Raw genomic sequence first — 19,384 nt, forward strand, 5'->3', positions numbered from 1 at the left:
CTTGATCAGGACAGATGTGGATCCTAGTTGTTGCGTGTGGTTAAAATGAGCTGCGTGTGGTTAAAATGAGCTGCACGTGGTTAAAACAAGCTTTGCTTGGGTAAAATGAGCCGCTTGTGGGTACACCCTGAGAAGTGTAGGTGGTTTCTGTAGTGTAGTGGTTATCACGTTCGCCTAACACGCGAAAGGTCCCCAGTTCGAAACTGGGCAGAAACATGGCTTTTTCTCTGGTCTTCTTTCCTTTTCACGCAGGCTCCACTTACGCATGCATGAGTCTTTACCTGTCTGGCTTAATCATATTCATGAAAAGCTCTACTTTTCCTCTTTCGGGGCTCCAGGACAAGCAAAAAGTGTCTGGTTTCTGTAGTGTAGTGGTTATCACGTTCGGCTCACACGCGAAAGGTCCCCGGTTCGAAACCGGACAGAAACAGTGTCTACCTTTAACTTTTTGCCATCCAAAGCACTCCTCCTTCCCTTGCTCCATACGCTTGCAAGCTGGCCCTCAATGTGACTGGCCAGTGTCTTTTCTTCACTCACTTTCTCAGGCAACTGCTAATAGCCTCTTTCAGACTGCCTCTCAGCCATCCCTACATGCATATCCATCTAAGAGAGATCTAAAACTCAACTTGCAAAACACCAAGCTTTGTCTCTTTTCCTTCTCCCTAGATACTGCACTATCTAGAAGTAGAACTGTCCTACCACCTGCTTTGTAAGTTTATATTGCCTGGAATTTGCCTTTGACTCCAACCTCCCGTGTCTTCTTCCTATCCAGCCCTTCTCCAAGTACTGCCACTTTGGTTGCCGTCGCATCATCTGCAAAGTTCAGGCTTTCCCAGTAGTTAAGACTTATGATATTTTGCTGCATGCCATGGTTGTCTTTCCCCTCCCCACCTTTCTATTCCCGAATGCCTTTTTTTTTACTCAAGCATACTCTATTGACCTAAGCCCAACATTTTAGATGTTGTTACCTCTCATACCTACTTTATTGCTCCCTTTCTCATGTGGAAGGTTCTTTTGAGTATTAGTTCCCAATATGCCAGTTGTCTATGTTCCTATGCGAGCACTGCTTTCTTCTTGGTAGCAAAATTGCAATCAGTTTCCACCGGAGGTTTCTGTAGTGTAGTGGTTATCACGTTTCCTTTACACGCAAAAGGTCCCCAGCTCGAAACTGGGCAGAAACAGCGATGCTTTTTGTTCCATAAAGTGGTCTATTCCCCTCCTTTCTAAAGAAGATTTTTGGCCTCCAATGCTAGCTGCACCTTGACAAAACTCACATTAGTCTGCCTACTCCTCTTGATCCAGTTGTCTCCAAGCAAAAGAGCTGGAGTTAGTCCAAAGTAGCGTGTTAGCTTGATCAGGACAGATGTGGATCCTAGTTGTTGCGTGTGGTTAAAATGAGCTGCGTGTGGTTAAAATGAGCTGCACGTGGTTAAAACAAGCTTTGCTTGGGTAAAATGAGCCGCTTGTGGGTACACCCTGAGAAGTGTAGGTGGTTTCTGTAGTGTAGTGGTTATCACGTTCGCCTAACACGCGAAAGGTCCCCAGTTCGAAACTGGGCAGAAACATGGCTTTTTCTCTGGTCTTCTTTCCTTTTCACGCAGGCTCCACTTACGCATGCATGAGTCTTTACCTGTCTGGCTTAATCATATTCATGAAAAGCTCTACTTTTCCTCTTTCGGGGCTCCAGGACAAGCAAGAAGTGTCTGGTTTCTGTAGTGTAGTGGTTATCACGTTCGCCTCACACGCGAAAGGTCCCCGGTTCGAAACCGGGCAGAAACAGTGTCTACCTTTAACTTTTTGCCATCCAAAGCACTCCTCCTTCCCTTGCTCCATATGCTTGCAAGCTGGCCCTCAATGTGACTGGCCAGTGTCTTTTCTTCACTCACTTTCTCAGGCAACTGCTAATAGCCTCTTTCAGACTGCCTCTCAGCCATCCCTACATGCATATCCATCTAAGAGAGATCTAAAACTCAACTTGCAAAACACCAAGCTTTGTCTCTTTTCCTTCTCCCTAGATACTGCACTATCTAGAAGTAGAACTGTCCTACCACCTGCTTTGTAAGTTTATATTGCCTGGAATTTGCCTTTGACTCCAACCTCCCTTGTCTTCTTCCTATCCAGCCCTTCTCCAAGTACTGCCACTTTGGTTGCCGTCGCATCATCTGCAAAGTTCAGGCTTTCCCAGTAGTTAAGACTTATGATATTTTGCTGCATGCCATGGTTGTCTTTCCCCTCCCCACCTTTCTATTCCCGAATGCCTTTTTTTTTACTCAAGCATACTCTATTGACCTAAGCCCAACATTTTAGATGTTGTTACCTCTCATACCTACTTTATTGCTCCCTTTCTCATGTGGAAGGTTCTTTTGAGTATTAGTTCCCAATATGCCAGTTGTCTATGTTCCTATGCGAGCACTGCTTTCTTCTTGGTAGCAAAATTGCAATCAGTTTCCACCGGAGGTTTCTGTAGTGTAGTGGTTATCACGTTTCCTTTACACGCAAAAGGTCCCCAGCTCGAAACTGGGCAGAAACAGCGATGCTTTTTGTTCCATAAAGTGGTCTATTCCCCTCCTTTCTAAAGAAGATTTTTGGCCTCCAATGCTAGCTGCACCTTGACAAAACTCACATTAGTCTGCCTACTCCTCTTGATCCAGTTGTCTCCAAGCAAAAGAGCTGGAGTTAGTCCAAAGTAGCGTGTTAGCTTGATCAGGACAGATGTGGATCCTAGTTGTTGCGTGTGGTTAAAATGAGCTGCGTGTGGTTAAAATGAGCTGCACGTGGTTAAAACAAGCTTTGCTTGGGTAAAATGAGCCGCTTGTGGGTACACCCTGAGAAGTGTAGGTGGTTTCTGTAGTGTAGTGGTTATCACGTTCGCCTAACACGCGAAAGGTCCCCAGTTCGAAACTGGGCAGAAACATGGCTTTTTCTCTGGTCTTCTTTCCTTTTCACGCAGGCTCCACTTACGCATGCATGAGTCTTTACCTGTCTGGCTTAATCATATTCATGAAAAGCTCTACTTTTCCTCTTTCGGGGCTCCAGGACAAGCAAAAAGTGTCTGGTTTCTGTAGTGTAGTGGTTATCACGTTCGGCTCACACGCGAAAGGTCCCCGGTTCGAAACCGGACAGAAACAGTGTCTACCTTTAACTTTTTGCCATCCAAAGCACTCCTCCTTCCCTTGCTCCATACGCTTGCAAGCTGGCCCTCAATGTGACTGGCCAGTGTCTTTTCTTCACTCACTTTCTCAGGCAACTGCTAATAGCCTCTTTCAGACTGCCTCTCAGCCATCCCTACATGCATATCCATCTAAGAGAGATCTAAAACTCAACTTGCAAAACACCAAGCTTTGTCTCTTTTCCTTCTCCCTAGATACTGCACTATCTAGAAGTAGAACTGTCCTACCACCTGCTTTGTAAGTTTATATTGCCTGGAATTTGCCTTTGACTCCAACCTCCCGTGTCTTCTTCCTATCCAGCCCTTCTCCAAGTACTGCCACTTTGGTTGCCGTCGCATCATCTGCAAAGTTCAGGCTTTCCCAGTAGTTAAGACTTATGATATTTTGCTGCATGCCATGGTTGTCTTTCCCCTCCCCACCTTTCTATTCCCGAATGCCTTTTTTTTTACTCAAGCATACTCTATTGACCTAAGCCCAACATTTTAGATGTTGTTACCTCTCATACCTACTTTATTGCTCCCTTTCTCATGTGGAAGGTTCTTTTGAGTATTAGTTCCCAATATGCCAGTTGTCTATGTTCCTATGCGAGCACTGCTTTCTTCTTGGTAGCAAAATTGCAATCAGTTTCCACCGGAGGTTTCTGTAGTGTAGTGGTTATCACGTTTCCTTTACACGCAAAAGGTCCCCAGCTCGAAACTGGGCAGAAACAGCGATGCTTTTTGTTCCATAAAGTGGTCTATTCCCCTCCTTTCTAAAGAAGATTTTTGGCCTCCAATGCTAGCTGCACCTTGACAAAACTCACATTAGTCTGCCTACTCCTCTTGATCCAGTTGTCTCCAAGCAAAAGAGCTGGAGTTAGTCCAAAGTAGCGTGTTAGCTTGATCAGGACAGATGTGGATCCTAGTTGTTGCGTGTGGTTAAAATGAGCTGCGTGTGGTTAAAATGAGCTGCACGTGGTTAAAACAAGCTTTGCTTGGGTAAAATGAGCCGCTTGTGGGTACACCCTGAGAAGTGTAGGTGGTTTCTGTAGTGTAGTGGTTATCACGTTCGCCTAACACGCGAAAGGTCCCCAGTTCGAAACTGGGCAGAAACATGGCTTTTTCTCTGGTCTTCTTTCCTTTTCACGCAGGCTCCACTTACGCATGCATGAGTCTTTACCTGTCTGGCTTAATCATATTCATGAAAAGCTCTACTTTTCCTCTTTCGGGGCTCCAGGACAAGCAAGAAGTGTCTGGTTTCTGTAGTGTAGTGGTTATCACGTTCGCCTCACACGCAAAAGGTCCCCGGTTCGAAACCGGGCAGAAACAGTGTCTACCTTTAACTTTTTGCCATCCAAAGCACTCCTCCTTCCCTTGCTCCATATGCTTGCAAGCTGGCCCTCAATGTGACTGGCCAGTGTCTTTTCTTCACTCACTTTCTCAGGCAACTGCTAATAGCCTCTTTCAGACTGCCTCTCAGCCATCCCTACATGCATATCCATCTAAGAGAGATCTAAAACTCAACTTGCAAAACACCAAGCTTTGTCTCTTTTCCTTCTCCCTAGATACTGCACTATCTAGAAGTAGAACTGTCCTACCACCTGCTTTGTAAGTTTATATTGCCTGGAATTTGCCTTTGACTCCAACCTCCCTTGTCTTCTTCCTATCCAGCCCTTCTCCAAGTACTGCCACTTTGGTTGCCGTCGCATCATCTGCAAAGTTCAGGCTTTCCCAGTAGTTAAGACTTATGATATTTTGCTGCATGCCATGGTTGTCTTTCCCCTCCCCACCTTTCTATTCCCGAATGCCTTTTTTTTTACTCAAGCATACTCTATTGACCTAAGCCCAACATTTTAGATGTTGTTACCTCTCATACCTACTTTATTGCTCCCTTTCTCATGTGGAAGGTTCTTTTGAGTATTAGTTCCCAATATGCCAGTTGTCTATGTTCCTATGCGAGCACTGCTTTCTTCTTGGTAGCAAAATTGCAATCAGTTTCCACCGGAGGTTTCTGTAGTGTAGTGGTTATCACGTTTCCTTTACACGCAAAAGGTCCCCAGCTCGAAACTGGGCAGAAACAGCGATGCTTTTTGTTCCATAAAGTGGTCTATTCCCCTCCTTTCTAAAGAAGATTTTTGGCCTCCAATGCTAGCTGCACCTTGACAAAACTCACATTAGTCTGCCTACTCCTCTTGATCCAGTTGTCTCCAAGCAAAAGAGCTGGAGTTAGTCCAAAGTAGCGTGTTAGCTTGATCAGGACAGATGTGGATCCTAGTTGTTGCGTGTGGTTAAAATGAGCTGCGTGTGGTTAAAATGAGCTGCACGTGGTTAAAACAAGCTTTGCTTGGGTAAAATGAGCCGCTTGTGGGTACACCCTGAGAAGTGTAGGTGGTTTCTGTAGTGTAGTGGTTATCACGTTCGCCTAACACGCGAAAGGTCCCCAGTTCGAAACTGGGCAGAAACATGGCTTTTTCTCTGGTCTTCTTTCCTTTTCACGCAGGCTCCACTTACGCATGCATGAGTCTTTACCTGTCTGGCTTAATCATATTCATGAAAAGCTCTACTTTTCCTCTTTCGGGGCTCCAGGACAAGCAAAAAGTGTCTGGTTTCTGTAGTGTAGTGGTTATCACGTTCGGCTCACACGCGAAAGGTCCCCGGTTCGAAACCGGACAGAAACAGTGTCTACCTTTAACTTTTTGCCATCCAAAGCACTCCTCCTTCCCTTGCTCCATACGCTTGCAAGCTGGCCCTCAATGTGACTGGCCAGTGTCTTTTCTTCACTCACTTTCTCAGGCAACTGCTAATAGCCTCTTTCAGACTGCCTCTCAGCCATCCCTACATGCATATCCATCTAAGAGAGATCTAAAACTCAACTTGCAAAACACCAAGCTTTGTCTCTTTTCCTTCTCCCTAGATACTGCACTATCTAGAAGTAGAACTGTCCTACCACCTGCTTTGTAAGTTTATATTGCCTGGAATTTGCCTTTGACTCCAACCTCCCGTGTCTTCTTCCTATCCAGCCCTTCTCCAAGTACTGCCACTTTGGTTGCCGTCGCATCATCTGCAAAGTTCAGGCTTTCCCAGTAGTTAAGACTTATGATATTTTGCTGCATGCCATGGTTGTCTTTCCCCTCCCCACCTTTCTATTCCCGAATGCCTTTTTTTTTACTCAAGCATACTCTATTGACCTAAGCCCAACATTTTAGATGTTGTTACCTCTCATACCTACTTTATTGCTCCCTTTCTCATGTGGAAGGTTCTTTTGAGTATTAGTTCCCAATATGCCAGTTGTCTATGTTCCTATGCGAGCACTGCTTTCTTCTTGGTAGCAAAATTGCAATCAGTTTCCACCGGAGGTTTCTGTAGTGTAGTGGTTATCACGTTTCCTTTACACGCAAAAGGTCCCCAGCTCGAAACTGGGCAGAAACAGCGATGCTTTTTGTTCCATAAAGTGGTCTATTCCCCTCCTTTCTAAAGAAGATTTTTGGCCTCCAATGCTAGCTGCACCTTGACAAAACTCACATTAGTCTGCCTACTCCTCTTGATCCAGTTGTCTCCAAGCAAAAGAGCTGGAGTTAGTCCAAAGTAGCGTGTTAGCTTGATCAGGACAGATGTGGATCCTAGTTGTTGCGTGTGGTTAAAATGAGCTGCGTGTGGTTAAAATGAGCTGCACGTGGTTAAAACAAGCTTTGCTTGGGTAAAATGAGCCGCTTGTGGGTACACCCTGAGAAGTGTAGGTGGTTTCTGTAGTGTAGTGGTTATCACGTTCGCCTAACACGCGAAAGGTCCCCAGTTCGAAACTGGGCAGAAACATGGCTTTTTCTCTGGTCTTCTTTCCTTTTCACGCAGGCTCCACTTACGCATGCATGAGTCTTTACCTGTCTGGCTTAATCATATTCATGAAAAGCTCTACTTTTCCTCTTTCGGGGCTCCAGGACAAGCAAGAAGTGTCTGGTTTCTGTAGTGTAGTGGTTATCACGTTCGCCTCACACGCGAAAGGTCCCCGGTTCGAAACCGGGCAGAAACAGTGTCTACCTTTAACTTTTTGCCATCCAAAGCACTCCTCCTTCCCTTGCTCCATATGCTTGCAAGCTGGCCCTCAATGTGACTGGCCAGTGTCTTTTCTTCACTCACTTTCTCAGGCAACTGCTAATAGCCTCTTTCAGACTGCCTCTCAGCCATCCCTACATGCATATCCATCTAAGAGAGATCTAAAACTCAACTTGCAAAACACCAAGCTTTGTCTCTTTTCCTTCTCCCTAGATACTGCACTATCTAGAAGTAGAACTGTCCTACCACCTGCTTTGTAAGTTTATATTGCCTGGAATTTGCCTTTGACTCCAACCTCCCTTGTCTTCTTCCTATCCAGCCCTTCTCCAAGTACTGCCACTTTGGTTGCCGTCGCATCATCTGCAAAGTTCAGGCTTTCCCAGTAGTTAAGACTTATGATATTTTGCTGCATGCCATGGTTGTCTTTCCCCTCCCCACCTTTCTATTCCCGAATGCCTTTTTTTTTACTCAAGCATACTCTATTGACCTAAGCCCAACATTTTAGATGTTGTTACCTCTCATACCTACTTTATTGCTCCCTTTCTCATGTGGAAGGTTCTTTTGAGTATTAGTTCCCAATATGCCAGTTGTCTATGTTCCTATGCGAGCACTGCTTTCTTCTTGGTAGCAAAATTGCAATCAGTTTCCACCGGAGGTTTCTGTAGTGTAGTGGTTATCACGTTTCCTTTACACGCAAAAGGTCCCCAGCTCGAAACTGGGCAGAAACAGCGATGCTTTTTGTTCCATAAAGTGGTCTATTCCCCTCCTTTCTAAAGAAGATTTTTGGCCTCCAATGCTAGCTGCACCTTGACAAAACTCACATTAGTCTGCCTACTCCTCTTGATCCAGTTGTCTCCAAGCAAAAGAGCTGGAGTTAGTCCAAAGTAGCGTGTTAGCTTGATCAGGACAGATGTGGATCCTAGTTGTTGCGTGTGGTTAAAATGAGCTGCGTGTGGTTAAAATGAGCTGCACGTGGTTAAAACAAGCTTTGCTTGGGTAAAATGAGCCGCTTGTGGGTACACCCTGAGAAGTGTAGGTGGTTTCTGTAGTGTAGTGGTTATCACGTTCGCCTAACACGCGAAAGGTCCCCAGTTCGAAACTGGGCAGAAACATGGCTTTTTCTCTGGTCTTCTTTCCTTTTCACGCAGGCTCCACTTACGCATGCATGAGTCTTTACCTGTCTGGCTTAATCATATTCATGAAAAGCTCTACTTTTCCTCTTTCGGGGCTCCAGGACAAGCAAAAAGTGTCTGGTTTCTGTAGTGTAGTGGTTATCACGTTCGGCTCACACGCGAAAGGTCCCCGGTTCGAAACCGGACAGAAACAGTGTCTACCTTTAACTTTTTGCCATCCAAAGCACTCCTCCTTCCCTTGCTCCATACGCTTGCAAGCTGGCCCTCAATGTGACTGGCCAGTGTCTTTTCTTCACTCACTTTCTCAGGCAACTGCTAATAGCCTCTTTCAGACTGCCTCTCAGCCATCCCTACATGCATATCCATCTAAGAGAGATCTAAAACTCAACTTGCAAAACACCAAGCTTTGTCTCTTTTCCTTCTCCCTAGATACTGCACTATCTAGAAGTAGAACTGTCCTACCACCTGCTTTGTAAGTTTATATTGCCTGGAATTTGCCTTTGACTCCAACCTCCCGTGTCTTCTTCCTATCCAGCCCTTCTCCAAGTACTGCCACTTTGGTTGCCGTCGCATCATCTGCAAAGTTCAGGCTTTCCCAGTAGTTAAGACTTATGATATTTTGCTGCATGCCATGGTTGTCTTTCCCCTCCCCACCTTTCTATTCCCGAATGCCTTTTTTTTTACTCAAGCATACTCTATTGACCTAAGCCCAACATTTTAGATGTTGTTACCTCTCATACCTACTTTATTGCTCCCTTTCTCATGTGGAAGGTTCTTTTGAGTATTAGTTCCCAATATGCCAGTTGTCTATGTTCCTATGCGAGCACTGCTTTCTTCTTGGTAGCAAAATTGCAATCAGTTTCCACCGGAGGTTTCTGTAGTGTAGTGGTTATCACGTTTCCTTTACACGCAAAAGGTCCCCAGCTCGAAACTGGGCAGAAACAGCGATGCTTTTTGTTCCATAAAGTGGTCTATTCCCCTCCTTTCTAAAGAAGATTTTTGGCCTCCAATGCTAGCTGCACCTTGACAAAACTCACATTAGTCTGCCTACTCCTCTTGATCCAGTTGTCTCCAAGCAAAAGAGCTGGAGTTAGTCCAAAGTAGCGTGTTAGCTTGATCAGGACAGATGTGGATCCTAGTTGTTGCGTGTGGTTAAAATGAGCTGCGTGTGGTTAAAATGAGCTGCACGTGGTTAAAACAAGCTTTGCTTGGGTAAAATGAGCCGCTTGTGGGTACACCCTGAGAAGTGTAGGTGGTTTCTGTAGTGTAGTGGTTATCACGTTCGCCTAACACGCGAAAGGTCCCCAGTTCGAAACTGGGCAGAAACATGGCTTTTTCTCTGGTCTTCTTTCCTTTTCACGCAGGCTCCACTTACGCATGCATGAGTCTTTACCTGTCTGGCTTAATCATATTCATGAAAAGCTCTACTTTTCCTCTTTCGGGGCTCCAGGACAAGCAAGAAGTGTCTGGTTTCTGTAGTGTAGTGGTTATCACGTTCGCCTCACACGCGAAAGGTCCCCGGTTCGAAACCGGGCAGAAACAGTGTCTACCTTTAACTTTTTGCCATCCAAAGCACTCCTCCTTCCCTTGCTCCATATGCTTGCAAGCTGGCCCTCAATGTGACTGGCCAGTGTCTTTTCTTCACTCACTTTCTCAGGCAACTGCTAATAGCCTCTTTCAGACTGCCTCTCAGCCATCCCTACATGCATATCCATCTAAGAGAGATCTAAAACTCAACTTGCAAAACACCAAGCTTTGTCTCTTTTCCTTCTCCCTAGATACTGCACTATCTAGAAGTAGAACTGTCCTACCACCTGCTTTGTAAGTTTATATTGCCTGGAATTTGCCTTTGACTCCAACCTCCCTTGTCTTCTTCCTATCCAGCCCTTCTCCAAGTACTGCCACTTTGGTTGCCGTCGCATCATCTGCAAAGTTCAGGCTTTCCCAGTAGTTAAGACTTATGATATTTTGCTGCATGCCATGGTTGTCTTTCCCCTCCCCACCTTTCTATTCCCGAATGCCTTTTTTTTTACTCAAGCATACTCTATTGACCTAAGCCCAACATTTTAGATGTTGTTACCTCTCATACCTACTTTATTGCTCCCTTTCTCATGTGGAAGGTTCTTTTGAGTATTAGTTCCCAATATGCCAGTTGTCTATGTTCCTATGCGAGCACTGCTTTCTTCTTGGTAGCAAAATTGCAATCAGTTTCCACCGGAGGTTTCTGTAGTGTAGTGGTTATCACGTTTCCTTTACACGCAAAAGGTCCCCAGCTCGAAACTGGGCAGAAACAGCGATGCTTTTTGTTCCATAAAGTGGTCTATTCCCCTCCTTTCTAAAGAAGATTTTTGGCCTCCAATGCTAGCTGCACCTTGACAAAACTCACATTAGTCTGCCTACTCCTCTTGATCCAGTTGTCTCCAAGCAAAAGAGCTGGAGTTAGTCCAAAGTAGCGTGTTAGCTTGATCAGGACAGATGTGGATCCTAGTTGTTGCGTGTGGTTAAAATGAGCTGCGTGTGGTTAAAATGAGCTGCACGTGGTTAAAACAAGCTTTGCTTGGGTAAAATGAGCCGCTTGTGGGTACACCCTGAGAAGTGTAGGTGGTTTCTGTAGTGTAGTGGTTATCACGTTCGCCTAACACGCAAAAGGTCCCCAGTTCGAAACTGGGCAGAAACATGGCTTTTTCTCTGGTCTTCTTTCCTTTTCACGCAGGCTCCACTTACGCATGCATGAGTCTTTACCTGTCTGGCTTAATCATATTCATGAAAAGCTCTACTTTTCCTCTTTCGGGGCTCCAGGACAAGCAAAAAGTGTCTGGTTTCTGTAGTGTAGTGGTTATCACGTTCGGCTCACACGCGAAAGGTCCCCGGTTCGAAACCGGACAGAAACAGTGTCTACCTTTAACTTTTTGCCATCCAAAGCACTCCTCCTTCCCTTGCTCCATACGCTTGCAAGCTGGCCCTCAATGTGACTGGCCAGTGTCTTTTCTTCACTCACTTTCTCAGGCAACTGCTAATAGCCTCTTTCAGACTGCCTCTCAGCCATCCCTACATGCATATCCATCTAAGAGAGATCTAAAACTCAACTTGCAAAACACCAAGCTTTGTCTCTTTTCCTTCTCCCTAGATACTGCACTATCTAGAAGTAGAACTGTCCTACCACCTGCTTTGTAAGTTTATATTGCCTGGAATTTGCCTTTGACTCCAACCTCCCGTGTCTTCTTCCTATCCAGCCCTTCTCCAAGTACTGCCACTTTGGTTGCCGTCGCATCATCTGCAAAGTTCAGGCTTTCCCAGTAGTTAAGACTTATGATATTTTGCTGCATGCCATGGTTGTCTTTCCCCTCCCCACCTTTCTATTCCCGAATGCCTTTTTTTTTACTCAAGCATACTCTATTGACCTAAGCCCAACATTTTAGATGTTGTTACCTCTCATACCTACTTTATTGCTCCCTTTCTCATGTGGAAGGTTCTTTTGAGTATTAGTTCCCAATATGCCAGTTGTCTATGTTCCTATGCGAGCACTGCTTTCTTCTTGGTAGCAAAATTGCAATCAGTTTCCACCGGAGGTTTCTGTAGTGTAGTGGTTATCACGTTTCCTTTACACGCAAAAGGTCCCCAGCTCGAAACTGGGCAGAAACAGCGATGCTTTTTGTTCCATAAAGTGGTCTATTCCCCTCCTTTCTAAAGAAGATTTTTGGCCTCCAATGCTAGCTGCACCTTGACAAAACTCACATTAGTCTGCCTACTCCTCTTGATCCAGTTGTCTCCAAGCAAAAGAGCTGGAGTTAGTCCAAAGTAGCGTGTTAGCTTGATCAGGACAGATGTGGATCCTAGTTGTTGCGTGTGGTTAAAATGAGCTGCGTGTGGTTAAAATGAGCTGCACGTGGTTAAAACAAGCTTTGCTTGGGTAAAATGAGCCGCTTGTGGGTACACCCTGAGAAGTGTAGGTGGTTTCTGTAGTGTAGTGGTTATCACGTTCGCCTAACACGCGAAAGGTCCCCAGTTCGAAACTGGGCAGAAACATGGCTTTTTCTCTGGTCTTCTTTCCTTTTCACGCAGGCTCCACTTACGCATGCATGAGTCTTTACCTGTCTGGCTTAATCATATTCATGAAAAGCTCTACTTTTCCTCTTTCGGGGCTCCAGGACAAGCAAGAAGTGTCTGGTTTCTGTAGTGTAGTGGTTATCACGTTCGCCTCACACGCGAAAGGTCCCCGGTTCGAAACCGGGCAGAAACAGTGTCTACCTTTAACTTTTTGCCATCCAAAGCACTCCTCCTTCCCTTGCTCCATATGCTTGCAAGCTGGCCCTCAATGTGACTGGCCAGTGTCTTTTCTTCACTCACTTTCTCAGGCAACTGCTAATAGCCTCTTTCAGACTGCCTCTCAGCCATCCCTACATGCATATCCATCTAAGAGAGATCTAAAACTCAACTTGCAAAACACCAAGCTTTGTCTCTTTTCCTTCTCCCTAGATACTGCACTATCTAGAAGTAGAACTGTCCTACCACCTGCTTTGTAAGTTTATATTGCCTGGAATTTGCCTTTGACTCCAACCTCCCTTGTCTTCTTCCTATCCAGCCCTTCTCCAAGTACTGCCACTTTGGTTGCCGTCGCATCATCTGCAAAGTTCAGGCTTTCCCAGTAGTTAAGACTTATGATATTTTGCTGCATGCCATGGTTGTCTTTCCCCTCCCCACCTTTCTATTCCCGAATGCCTTTTTTTTTACTCAAGCATACTCTATTGACCTAAGCCCAACATTTTAGATGTTGTTACCTCTCATACCTACTTTATTGCTCCCTTTCTCATGTGGAAGGTTCTTTTGAGTATTAGTTCCCAATATGCCAGTTGTCTATGTTCCTATGCGAGCACTGCTTTCTTCTTGGTAGCAAAATTGCAATCAGTTTCCACCGGAGGTTTCTGTAGTGTAGTGGTTATCACGTTTCCTTTACACGCAAAAGGTCCCCAGCTCGAAACTGGGCAGAAACAGCGATGCTTTTTGTTCCATAAAGTGGTCTATTCCCCTCCTTTCTAAAGAAGATTTTTGGCCTCCAATGCTAGCTGCACCTTGACAAAACTCACATTAGTCTGCCTACTCCTCTTGATCCAGTTGTCTCCAAGCAAAAGAGCTGGAGTTAGTCCAAAGTAGCGTGTTAGCTTGATCAGGACAGATGTGGATCCTAGTTGTTGCGTGTGGTTAAAATGAGCTGCGTGTGGTTAAAATGAGCTGCACGTGGTTAAAACAAGCTTTGCTTGGGTAAAATGAGCCGCTTGTGGGTACACCCTGAGAAGTGTAGGTGGTTTCTGTAGTGTAGTGGTTATCACGTTCGCCTAACACGCGAAAGGTCCCCAGTTCGAAACTGGGCAGAAACATGGCTTTTTCTCTGGTCTTCTTTCCTTTTCACGCAGGCTCCACTTACGCATGCATGAGTCTTTACCTGTCTGGCTTAATCATATTCATGAAAAGCTCTACTTTTCCTCTTTCGGGGCTCCAGGACAAGCAAAAAGTGTCTGGTTTCTGTAGTGTAGTGGTTATCACGTTCGGCTCACACGCGAAAGGTCCCCGGTTCGAAACCGGACAGAAACAGTGTCTACCTTTAACTTTTTGCCATCCAAAGCACTCCTCCTTCCCTTGCTCCATACGCTTGCAAGCTGGCCCTCAATGTGACTGGCCAGTGTCTTTTCTTCACTCACTTTCTCAGGCAACTGCTAATAGCCTCTTTCAGACTGCCTCTCAGCCATCCCTACATGCATATCCATCTAAGAGAGATCTAAAACTCAACTTGCAAAACACCAAGCTTTGTCTCTTTTCCTTCTCCCTAGATACTGCACTATCTAGAAGTAGAACTGTCCTACCACCTGCTTTGTAAGTTTATATTGCCTGGAATTTGCCTTTGACTCCAACCTCCCGTGTCTTCTTCCTATCCAGCCCTTCTCCAAGTACTGCCACTTTGGTTGCCGTCGCATCATCTGCAAAGTTCAGGCTTTCCCAGTAGTTAAGACTTATGATATTTTGCTGCATGCCATGGTTGTCTTTCCCCTCCCCACCTTTCTATTCCCGAATGCCTTTTTTTTTACTCAAGCATACTCTATTGACCTAAGCCCAACATTTTAGATGTTGTTACCTCTCATACCTACTTTATTGCTCCCTTTCTCATGTGGAAGGTTCTTTTGAGTATTAGTTCCCAATATGCCAGTTGTCTATGTTCCTATGCGAGCACTGCTTTCTTCTTGGTAGCAAAATTGCAATCAGTTTCCACCGGAGGTTTCTGTAGTGTAGTGGTTATCACGTTTCCTTTACACGCAAAAGGTCCCCAGCTCGAAACTGGGCAGAAACAGCGATGCTTTTTGTTCCATAAAGTGGTCTATTCCCCTCCTTTCTAAAGAAGATTTTTGGCCTCCAATGCTAGCTGCACCTTGACAAAACTCACATTAGTCTGCCTACTCCTCTTGATCCAGTTGTCTCCAAGCAAAAGAGCTGGAGTTAGTCCAAAGTAGCGTGTTAGCTTGATCAGGACAGATGTGGATCCTAGTTGTTGCGTGTGGTTAAAATGAGCTGCGTGTGGTTAAAATGAGCTGCACGTGGTTAAAACAAGCTTTGCTTGGGTAAAATGAGCCGCTTGTGGGTACACCCTGAGAAGTGTAGGTGGTTTCTGTAGTGTAGTGGTTATCACGTTCGCCTAACACGCGAAAGGTCCCCAGTTCGAAACTGGGCAGAAACATGGCTTTTTCTCTGGTCTTCTTTCCTTTTCACGCAGGCTCCACTTACGCATGCATGAGTCTTTACCTGTCTGGCTTAATCATATTCATGAAAAGCTCTACTTTTCCTCTTTCGGGGCTCCAGGACAAGCAAGAAGTGTCTGGTTTCTGTAGTGTAGTGGTTATCACGTTCGCCTCACACGCGAAAGGTCCCCGGTTCGAAACCGGGCAGAAACAGTGTCTACCTTTAACTTTTTGCCATCCAAAGCACTCCTCCTTCCCTTGCTCCATATGCTTGCAAGCTGGCCCTCAATGTGACTGGCCAGTGTCTTTTCTTCACTCACTTTCTCAGGCAACTGCTAATAGCCTCTTTCAGACTGCCTCTCAGCCATCCCTACATGCATATCCATCTAAGAGAGATCTAAAACTCAACTTGCAAAACACCAAGCTTTGTCTCTTTTCCTTCTCCCTAGATACTGCACTATCTAGAAGTAGAACTGTCCTACCACCTGCTTTGTAAGTTTATATTGCCTGGAATTTGCCTTTGACTCCAACCTCCCTTGTCTTCTTCCTATCCAGCCCTTCTCCAAGTACTGCCACTTTGGTTGCCGTCGCATCATCTGCAAAGTTCAGGCTTTCCCAGTAGTTAAGACTTATGATATTTTGCTGCATGCCATGGTTGTCTTTCCCCTCCCCACCTTTCTATTCCCGAATGCCTTTTTTTTTACTCAAGCATACTCTATTGACCTAAGCCCAACATTTTAGATGTTGTTACCTCTCATACCTACTTTATTGCTCCCTTTCTCATGTGGAAGGTTCTTTTGAGTATTAGTTCCCAATATGCCAGTTGTCTATGTTCCTATGCGAGCACTGCTTTCTTCTTGGTAGCAAAATTGCAATCAGTTTCCACCGGAGGTTTCTGTAGTGTAGTGGTTATCACGTTTCCTTTACACGCAAAAGGTCCCCAGCTCGAAACTGGGCAGAAACAGCGATGCTTTTTGTTCCATAAAGTGGTCTATTCCCCTCCTTTCTAAAGAAGATTTTTGGCCTCCAATGCTAGCTGCACCTTGACAAAACTCACATTAGTCTGCCTACTCCTCTTGATCCAGTTGTCTCCAAGCAAAAGAGCTGGAGTTAGTCCAAAGTAGCGTGTTAGCTTGATCAGGACAGATGTGGATCCTAGTTGTTGCGTGTGGTTAAAATGAGCTGCGTGTGGTTAAAATGAGCTGCACGTGGTTAAAACAAGCTTTGCTTGGGTAAAATGAGCCGCTTGTGGGTACACCCTGAGAAGTGTAGGTGGTTTCTGTAGTGTAGTGGTTATCACGTTCGCCTAACACGCGAAAGGTCCCCAGTTCGAAACTGGGCAGAAACATGGCTTTTTCTCTGGTCTTCTTTCCTTTTCACGCAGGCTCCACTTACGCATGCATGAGTCTTTACCTGTCTGGCTTAATCATATTCATGAAAAGCTCTACTTTTCCTCTTTCGGGGCTCCAGGACAAGCAAAAAGTGTCTGGTTTCTGTAGTGTAGTGGTTATCACGTTCGGCTCACACGCGAAAGGTCCCCGGTTCGAAACCGGACAGAAACAGTGTCTACCTTTAACTTTTTGCCATCCAAAGCACTCCTCCTTCCCTTGCTCCATACGCTTGCAAGCTGGCCCTCAATGTGACTGGCCAGTGTCTTTTCTTCACTCACTTTCTCAGGCAACTGCTAATAGCCTCTTTCAGACTGCCTCTCAGCCATCCCTACATGCATATCCATCTAAGAGAGATCTAAAACTCAACTTGCAAAACACCAAGCTTTGTCTCTTTTCCTTCTCCCTAGATACTGCACTATCTAGAAGTAGAACTGTCCTACCACCTGCTTTGTAAGTTTATATTGCCTGGAATTTGCCTTTGACTCCAACCTCCCGTGTCTTCTTCCTATCCAGCCCTTCTCCAAGTACTGCCACTTTGGTTGCCGTCGCATCATCTGCAAAGTTCAGGCTTTCCCAGTAGTTAAGACTTATGATATTTTGCTGCATGCCATGGTTGTCTTTCCCCTCCCCACCTTTCTATTCCCGAATGCCTTTTTTTTTACTCAAGCATACTCTATTGACCTAAGCCCAACATTTTAGATGTTGTTACCTCTCATACCTACTTTATTGCTCCCTTTCTCATGTGGAAGGTTCTTTTGAGTATTAGTTCCCAATATGCCAGTTGTCTATGTTCCTATGCGAGCACTGCTTTCTTCTTGGTAGCAAAATTGCAATCAGTTTCCACCGGAGGTTTCTGTAGTGTAGTGGTTATCACGTTTCCTTTACACGCAAAAGGTCCCCAGCTCGAAACTGGGCAGAAACAGCGATGCTTTTTGTTCCATAAAGTGGTCTATTCCCCTCCTTTCTAAAGAAGATTTTTGGCCTCCAATGCTAGCTGCACCTTGACAAAACTCACATTAGTCTGCCTACTCCTCTTGATCCAGTTGTCTCCAAGCAAAAGAGCTGGAGTTAGTCCAAAGTAGCGTGTTAGCTTGATCAGGACAGATGTGGATCCTAGTTGTTGCGTGTGGTTAAAATGAGCTGCGTGTGGTTAAAATGAGCTGCACGTGGTTAAAACAAGCTTTGCTTGGGTAAAATGAGCCGCTTGTGGGTACACCCTGAGAAGTGTAGGTGGTTTCTGTAGTGTAGTGGTTATCACGTTCGCCTAACACGCGAAAGGTCCCCAGTTCGAAACTGGGCAGAAACATGGCTTTTTCTCTGGTCTTCTTTCCTTTTCACGCAGGCTCCACTTACGCATGCATGAGTCTTTACCTGTCTGGCTTAATCATATTCATGAAAAGCTCTACTTTTCCTCTTTCGGGGCTCCAGGACAAGCAAGAAGTGTCTGGTTTCTGTAGTGTAGTGGTTATCACGTTCGCCTCACACGCGAAAGGTCCCCGGTTCGAAACCGGGCAGAAACAGTGTCTACCTTTAACTTTTTGCCATCCAAAGCACTCCTCCTTCCCTTGCTCCATATGCTTGCAAGCTGGCCCTCAATGTGACTGGCCAGTGTCTTTTCTTCACTCACTTTCTCAGGCAACTGCTAATAGCCTCTTTCAGACTGCCTCTCAGCCATCCCTACATGCATATCCATCTAAGAGAGATCTAAAACTCAACTTGCAAAACACCAAGCTTTGTCTCTTTTCCTTCTCCCTAGATACTGCACTATCTAGAAGTAGAACTGTCCTACCACCTGCTTTGTAAGTTTATATTGCCTGGAATTTGCCTTTGACTCCAACCTCCCTTGTCTTCTTCCTATCCAGCCCTTCTCCAAGTACTGCCACTTTGGTTGCCGTCGCATCATCTGCAAAGTTCAGGCTTTCCCAGTAGTTAAGACTTATGATATTTTGCTGCATGCCATGGTTGTCTTTCCCCTCCCCACCTTTCTATTCCCGAATGCCTTTTTTTTTACTCAAGCATACTCTATTGACCTAAGCCCAACATTTTAGATGTTGTTACCTCTCATACCTACTTTATTGCTCCCTTTCTCATGTGGAAGGTTCTTTTGAGTATTAGTTCCCAATATGCCAGTTGTCTATGTTCCTATGCGAGCACTGCTTTCTTCTTGGTAGCAAAATTGCAATCAGTTTCCACCGGAGGTTTCTGTAGTGTAGTGGTTATCACGTTTCCTTTACACGCAAAAGGTCCCCAGCTCGAAACTGGGCAGAAACAGCGATGCTTTTTGTTCCATAAAGTGGTCTATTCCCCTCCTTTCTAAAGAAGATTTTTGGCCTCCAATGCTAGCTGCACCTTGACAAAACTCACATTAGTCTGCCTACTCCTCTTGATCCAGTTGTCTCCAAGCAAAAGAGCTGGAGTTAGTCCAAAGTAGCGTGTTAGCTTGATCAGGACAGATGTGGATCCTAGTTGTTGCGTGTGGTTAAAATGAGCTGCGTGTGGTTAAAATGAGCTGCACGTGGTTAAAACAAGCTTTGCTTGGGTAAAATGAGCCGCTTGTGGGTACACCCTGAGAAGTGTAGGTGGTTTCTGTAGTGTAGTGGTTATCACGTTCGCCTAACACGCGAAAAGTCCCCAGTTCAAAACTGGGCAGAAACATGGCTTTTTCTCTGGTCTTCTTTCCTTTTCACGCAGGCTCCACTTACGCATGCATGAGTCTTTACCTGTCTGGCTTAATCATATTCATGAAAAGCTCTACTTTTCCTCTTTCGGGGCTCCAGGACAAGCAGAAAGTGTCTGGTTTCTGTAGTGTAGTGGTTATCACGTTCGGCTCACACGCGAAAGGTCCCCGGTTCGAAACCGGACAGAAACAGTGTCTACCTTTAACTTTTTGCCATCCAAAGCACTCCTCCTTCCCTTGCTCCATACGCTTGCAAGCTG

General features: G+C 45.3%; 44 non-coding genes across 44 annotated transcripts; all 44 read left to right on the forward strand.

The window, feature by feature from the left end:
• The first annotated feature begins 143 nt into the window (after positions 1–143).
• On the forward strand, positions 144–216 carry TRNAV-AAC (transfer RNA valine (anticodon AAC)). Its single transcript has one exon. It is a non-coding gene; the product is annotated as a tRNA-Val (tRNA).
• A 141-nt stretch (positions 217–357) lies between these two features.
• TRNAV-CAC (transfer RNA valine (anticodon CAC)) lies at positions 358–430 on the forward strand. The gene has a single exon. It is a non-coding gene; the product is annotated as a tRNA-Val (tRNA).
• A 678-nt stretch (positions 431–1,108) lies between these two features.
• On the forward strand, positions 1,109–1,181 carry TRNAV-UAC (transfer RNA valine (anticodon UAC)). Its single transcript has one exon. It is a non-coding gene; the product is annotated as a tRNA-Val (tRNA).
• A 311-nt stretch (positions 1,182–1,492) lies between these two features.
• Positions 1,493–1,565, forward strand: TRNAV-AAC (transfer RNA valine (anticodon AAC)). The gene has a single exon. It is a non-coding gene; the product is annotated as a tRNA-Val (tRNA).
• Positions 1,566–1,706: 141 nt separating this feature from the next.
• On the forward strand, positions 1,707–1,779 carry TRNAV-CAC (transfer RNA valine (anticodon CAC)). Its single transcript has one exon. It is a non-coding gene; the product is annotated as a tRNA-Val (tRNA).
• A 678-nt stretch (positions 1,780–2,457) lies between these two features.
• TRNAV-UAC (transfer RNA valine (anticodon UAC)) lies at positions 2,458–2,530 on the forward strand. Its single transcript has one exon. It is a non-coding gene; the product is annotated as a tRNA-Val (tRNA).
• A 311-nt stretch (positions 2,531–2,841) lies between these two features.
• TRNAV-AAC (transfer RNA valine (anticodon AAC)) lies at positions 2,842–2,914 on the forward strand. The gene has a single exon. It is a non-coding gene; the product is annotated as a tRNA-Val (tRNA).
• Positions 2,915–3,055: 141 nt separating this feature from the next.
• On the forward strand, positions 3,056–3,128 carry TRNAV-CAC (transfer RNA valine (anticodon CAC)). Its single transcript has one exon. It is a non-coding gene; the product is annotated as a tRNA-Val (tRNA).
• Positions 3,129–3,806: 678 nt separating this feature from the next.
• TRNAV-UAC (transfer RNA valine (anticodon UAC)) lies at positions 3,807–3,879 on the forward strand. Its single transcript has one exon. It is a non-coding gene; the product is annotated as a tRNA-Val (tRNA).
• Positions 3,880–4,190: 311 nt separating this feature from the next.
• Positions 4,191–4,263, forward strand: TRNAV-AAC (transfer RNA valine (anticodon AAC)). Its single transcript has one exon. It is a non-coding gene; the product is annotated as a tRNA-Val (tRNA).
• A 141-nt stretch (positions 4,264–4,404) lies between these two features.
• TRNAV-CAC (transfer RNA valine (anticodon CAC)) lies at positions 4,405–4,477 on the forward strand. The gene has a single exon. It is a non-coding gene; the product is annotated as a tRNA-Val (tRNA).
• Positions 4,478–5,155: 678 nt separating this feature from the next.
• Positions 5,156–5,228, forward strand: TRNAV-UAC (transfer RNA valine (anticodon UAC)). The gene has a single exon. It is a non-coding gene; the product is annotated as a tRNA-Val (tRNA).
• A 311-nt stretch (positions 5,229–5,539) lies between these two features.
• TRNAV-AAC (transfer RNA valine (anticodon AAC)) lies at positions 5,540–5,612 on the forward strand. The gene has a single exon. It is a non-coding gene; the product is annotated as a tRNA-Val (tRNA).
• A 141-nt stretch (positions 5,613–5,753) lies between these two features.
• On the forward strand, positions 5,754–5,826 carry TRNAV-CAC (transfer RNA valine (anticodon CAC)). Its single transcript has one exon. It is a non-coding gene; the product is annotated as a tRNA-Val (tRNA).
• A 678-nt stretch (positions 5,827–6,504) lies between these two features.
• On the forward strand, positions 6,505–6,577 carry TRNAV-UAC (transfer RNA valine (anticodon UAC)). The gene has a single exon. It is a non-coding gene; the product is annotated as a tRNA-Val (tRNA).
• A 311-nt stretch (positions 6,578–6,888) lies between these two features.
• TRNAV-AAC (transfer RNA valine (anticodon AAC)) lies at positions 6,889–6,961 on the forward strand. Its single transcript has one exon. It is a non-coding gene; the product is annotated as a tRNA-Val (tRNA).
• Positions 6,962–7,102: 141 nt separating this feature from the next.
• On the forward strand, positions 7,103–7,175 carry TRNAV-CAC (transfer RNA valine (anticodon CAC)). Its single transcript has one exon. It is a non-coding gene; the product is annotated as a tRNA-Val (tRNA).
• Positions 7,176–7,853: 678 nt separating this feature from the next.
• On the forward strand, positions 7,854–7,926 carry TRNAV-UAC (transfer RNA valine (anticodon UAC)). The gene has a single exon. It is a non-coding gene; the product is annotated as a tRNA-Val (tRNA).
• A 311-nt stretch (positions 7,927–8,237) lies between these two features.
• TRNAV-AAC (transfer RNA valine (anticodon AAC)) lies at positions 8,238–8,310 on the forward strand. The gene has a single exon. It is a non-coding gene; the product is annotated as a tRNA-Val (tRNA).
• Positions 8,311–8,451: 141 nt separating this feature from the next.
• On the forward strand, positions 8,452–8,524 carry TRNAV-CAC (transfer RNA valine (anticodon CAC)). The gene has a single exon. It is a non-coding gene; the product is annotated as a tRNA-Val (tRNA).
• A 678-nt stretch (positions 8,525–9,202) lies between these two features.
• Positions 9,203–9,275, forward strand: TRNAV-UAC (transfer RNA valine (anticodon UAC)). Its single transcript has one exon. It is a non-coding gene; the product is annotated as a tRNA-Val (tRNA).
• Positions 9,276–9,586: 311 nt separating this feature from the next.
• TRNAV-AAC (transfer RNA valine (anticodon AAC)) lies at positions 9,587–9,659 on the forward strand. Its single transcript has one exon. It is a non-coding gene; the product is annotated as a tRNA-Val (tRNA).
• A 141-nt stretch (positions 9,660–9,800) lies between these two features.
• On the forward strand, positions 9,801–9,873 carry TRNAV-CAC (transfer RNA valine (anticodon CAC)). Its single transcript has one exon. It is a non-coding gene; the product is annotated as a tRNA-Val (tRNA).
• Positions 9,874–10,551: 678 nt separating this feature from the next.
• TRNAV-UAC (transfer RNA valine (anticodon UAC)) lies at positions 10,552–10,624 on the forward strand. The gene has a single exon. It is a non-coding gene; the product is annotated as a tRNA-Val (tRNA).
• Positions 10,625–10,935: 311 nt separating this feature from the next.
• Positions 10,936–11,008, forward strand: TRNAV-AAC (transfer RNA valine (anticodon AAC)). Its single transcript has one exon. It is a non-coding gene; the product is annotated as a tRNA-Val (tRNA).
• Positions 11,009–11,149: 141 nt separating this feature from the next.
• On the forward strand, positions 11,150–11,222 carry TRNAV-CAC (transfer RNA valine (anticodon CAC)). Its single transcript has one exon. It is a non-coding gene; the product is annotated as a tRNA-Val (tRNA).
• Positions 11,223–11,900: 678 nt separating this feature from the next.
• On the forward strand, positions 11,901–11,973 carry TRNAV-UAC (transfer RNA valine (anticodon UAC)). Its single transcript has one exon. It is a non-coding gene; the product is annotated as a tRNA-Val (tRNA).
• Positions 11,974–12,284: 311 nt separating this feature from the next.
• On the forward strand, positions 12,285–12,357 carry TRNAV-AAC (transfer RNA valine (anticodon AAC)). The gene has a single exon. It is a non-coding gene; the product is annotated as a tRNA-Val (tRNA).
• A 141-nt stretch (positions 12,358–12,498) lies between these two features.
• Positions 12,499–12,571, forward strand: TRNAV-CAC (transfer RNA valine (anticodon CAC)). The gene has a single exon. It is a non-coding gene; the product is annotated as a tRNA-Val (tRNA).
• Positions 12,572–13,249: 678 nt separating this feature from the next.
• TRNAV-UAC (transfer RNA valine (anticodon UAC)) lies at positions 13,250–13,322 on the forward strand. The gene has a single exon. It is a non-coding gene; the product is annotated as a tRNA-Val (tRNA).
• Positions 13,323–13,633: 311 nt separating this feature from the next.
• TRNAV-AAC (transfer RNA valine (anticodon AAC)) lies at positions 13,634–13,706 on the forward strand. The gene has a single exon. It is a non-coding gene; the product is annotated as a tRNA-Val (tRNA).
• A 141-nt stretch (positions 13,707–13,847) lies between these two features.
• On the forward strand, positions 13,848–13,920 carry TRNAV-CAC (transfer RNA valine (anticodon CAC)). The gene has a single exon. It is a non-coding gene; the product is annotated as a tRNA-Val (tRNA).
• A 678-nt stretch (positions 13,921–14,598) lies between these two features.
• Positions 14,599–14,671, forward strand: TRNAV-UAC (transfer RNA valine (anticodon UAC)). Its single transcript has one exon. It is a non-coding gene; the product is annotated as a tRNA-Val (tRNA).
• A 311-nt stretch (positions 14,672–14,982) lies between these two features.
• TRNAV-AAC (transfer RNA valine (anticodon AAC)) lies at positions 14,983–15,055 on the forward strand. Its single transcript has one exon. It is a non-coding gene; the product is annotated as a tRNA-Val (tRNA).
• Positions 15,056–15,196: 141 nt separating this feature from the next.
• TRNAV-CAC (transfer RNA valine (anticodon CAC)) lies at positions 15,197–15,269 on the forward strand. Its single transcript has one exon. It is a non-coding gene; the product is annotated as a tRNA-Val (tRNA).
• Positions 15,270–15,947: 678 nt separating this feature from the next.
• On the forward strand, positions 15,948–16,020 carry TRNAV-UAC (transfer RNA valine (anticodon UAC)). Its single transcript has one exon. It is a non-coding gene; the product is annotated as a tRNA-Val (tRNA).
• A 311-nt stretch (positions 16,021–16,331) lies between these two features.
• On the forward strand, positions 16,332–16,404 carry TRNAV-AAC (transfer RNA valine (anticodon AAC)). The gene has a single exon. It is a non-coding gene; the product is annotated as a tRNA-Val (tRNA).
• A 141-nt stretch (positions 16,405–16,545) lies between these two features.
• Positions 16,546–16,618, forward strand: TRNAV-CAC (transfer RNA valine (anticodon CAC)). The gene has a single exon. It is a non-coding gene; the product is annotated as a tRNA-Val (tRNA).
• Positions 16,619–17,296: 678 nt separating this feature from the next.
• On the forward strand, positions 17,297–17,369 carry TRNAV-UAC (transfer RNA valine (anticodon UAC)). The gene has a single exon. It is a non-coding gene; the product is annotated as a tRNA-Val (tRNA).
• Positions 17,370–17,680: 311 nt separating this feature from the next.
• TRNAV-AAC (transfer RNA valine (anticodon AAC)) lies at positions 17,681–17,753 on the forward strand. Its single transcript has one exon. It is a non-coding gene; the product is annotated as a tRNA-Val (tRNA).
• A 141-nt stretch (positions 17,754–17,894) lies between these two features.
• Positions 17,895–17,967, forward strand: TRNAV-CAC (transfer RNA valine (anticodon CAC)). Its single transcript has one exon. It is a non-coding gene; the product is annotated as a tRNA-Val (tRNA).
• A 678-nt stretch (positions 17,968–18,645) lies between these two features.
• On the forward strand, positions 18,646–18,718 carry TRNAV-UAC (transfer RNA valine (anticodon UAC)). Its single transcript has one exon. It is a non-coding gene; the product is annotated as a tRNA-Val (tRNA).
• Positions 18,719–19,029: 311 nt separating this feature from the next.
• On the forward strand, positions 19,030–19,102 carry TRNAV-AAC (transfer RNA valine (anticodon AAC)). Its single transcript has one exon. It is a non-coding gene; the product is annotated as a tRNA-Val (tRNA).
• Positions 19,103–19,243: 141 nt separating this feature from the next.
• On the forward strand, positions 19,244–19,316 carry TRNAV-CAC (transfer RNA valine (anticodon CAC)). Its single transcript has one exon. It is a non-coding gene; the product is annotated as a tRNA-Val (tRNA).
• The last annotated feature ends 68 nt before the right edge of the window (positions 19,317–19,384 follow it).

The sequence above is a fragment of the Hyperolius riggenbachi genome, chromosome 4 (assembly GCF_040937935.1).
Source record: "Hyperolius riggenbachi isolate aHypRig1 chromosome 4, aHypRig1.pri, whole genome shotgun sequence".
NCBI lineage: Eukaryota > Metazoa > Chordata > Amphibia > Anura > Hyperoliidae > Hyperolius > Hyperolius riggenbachi.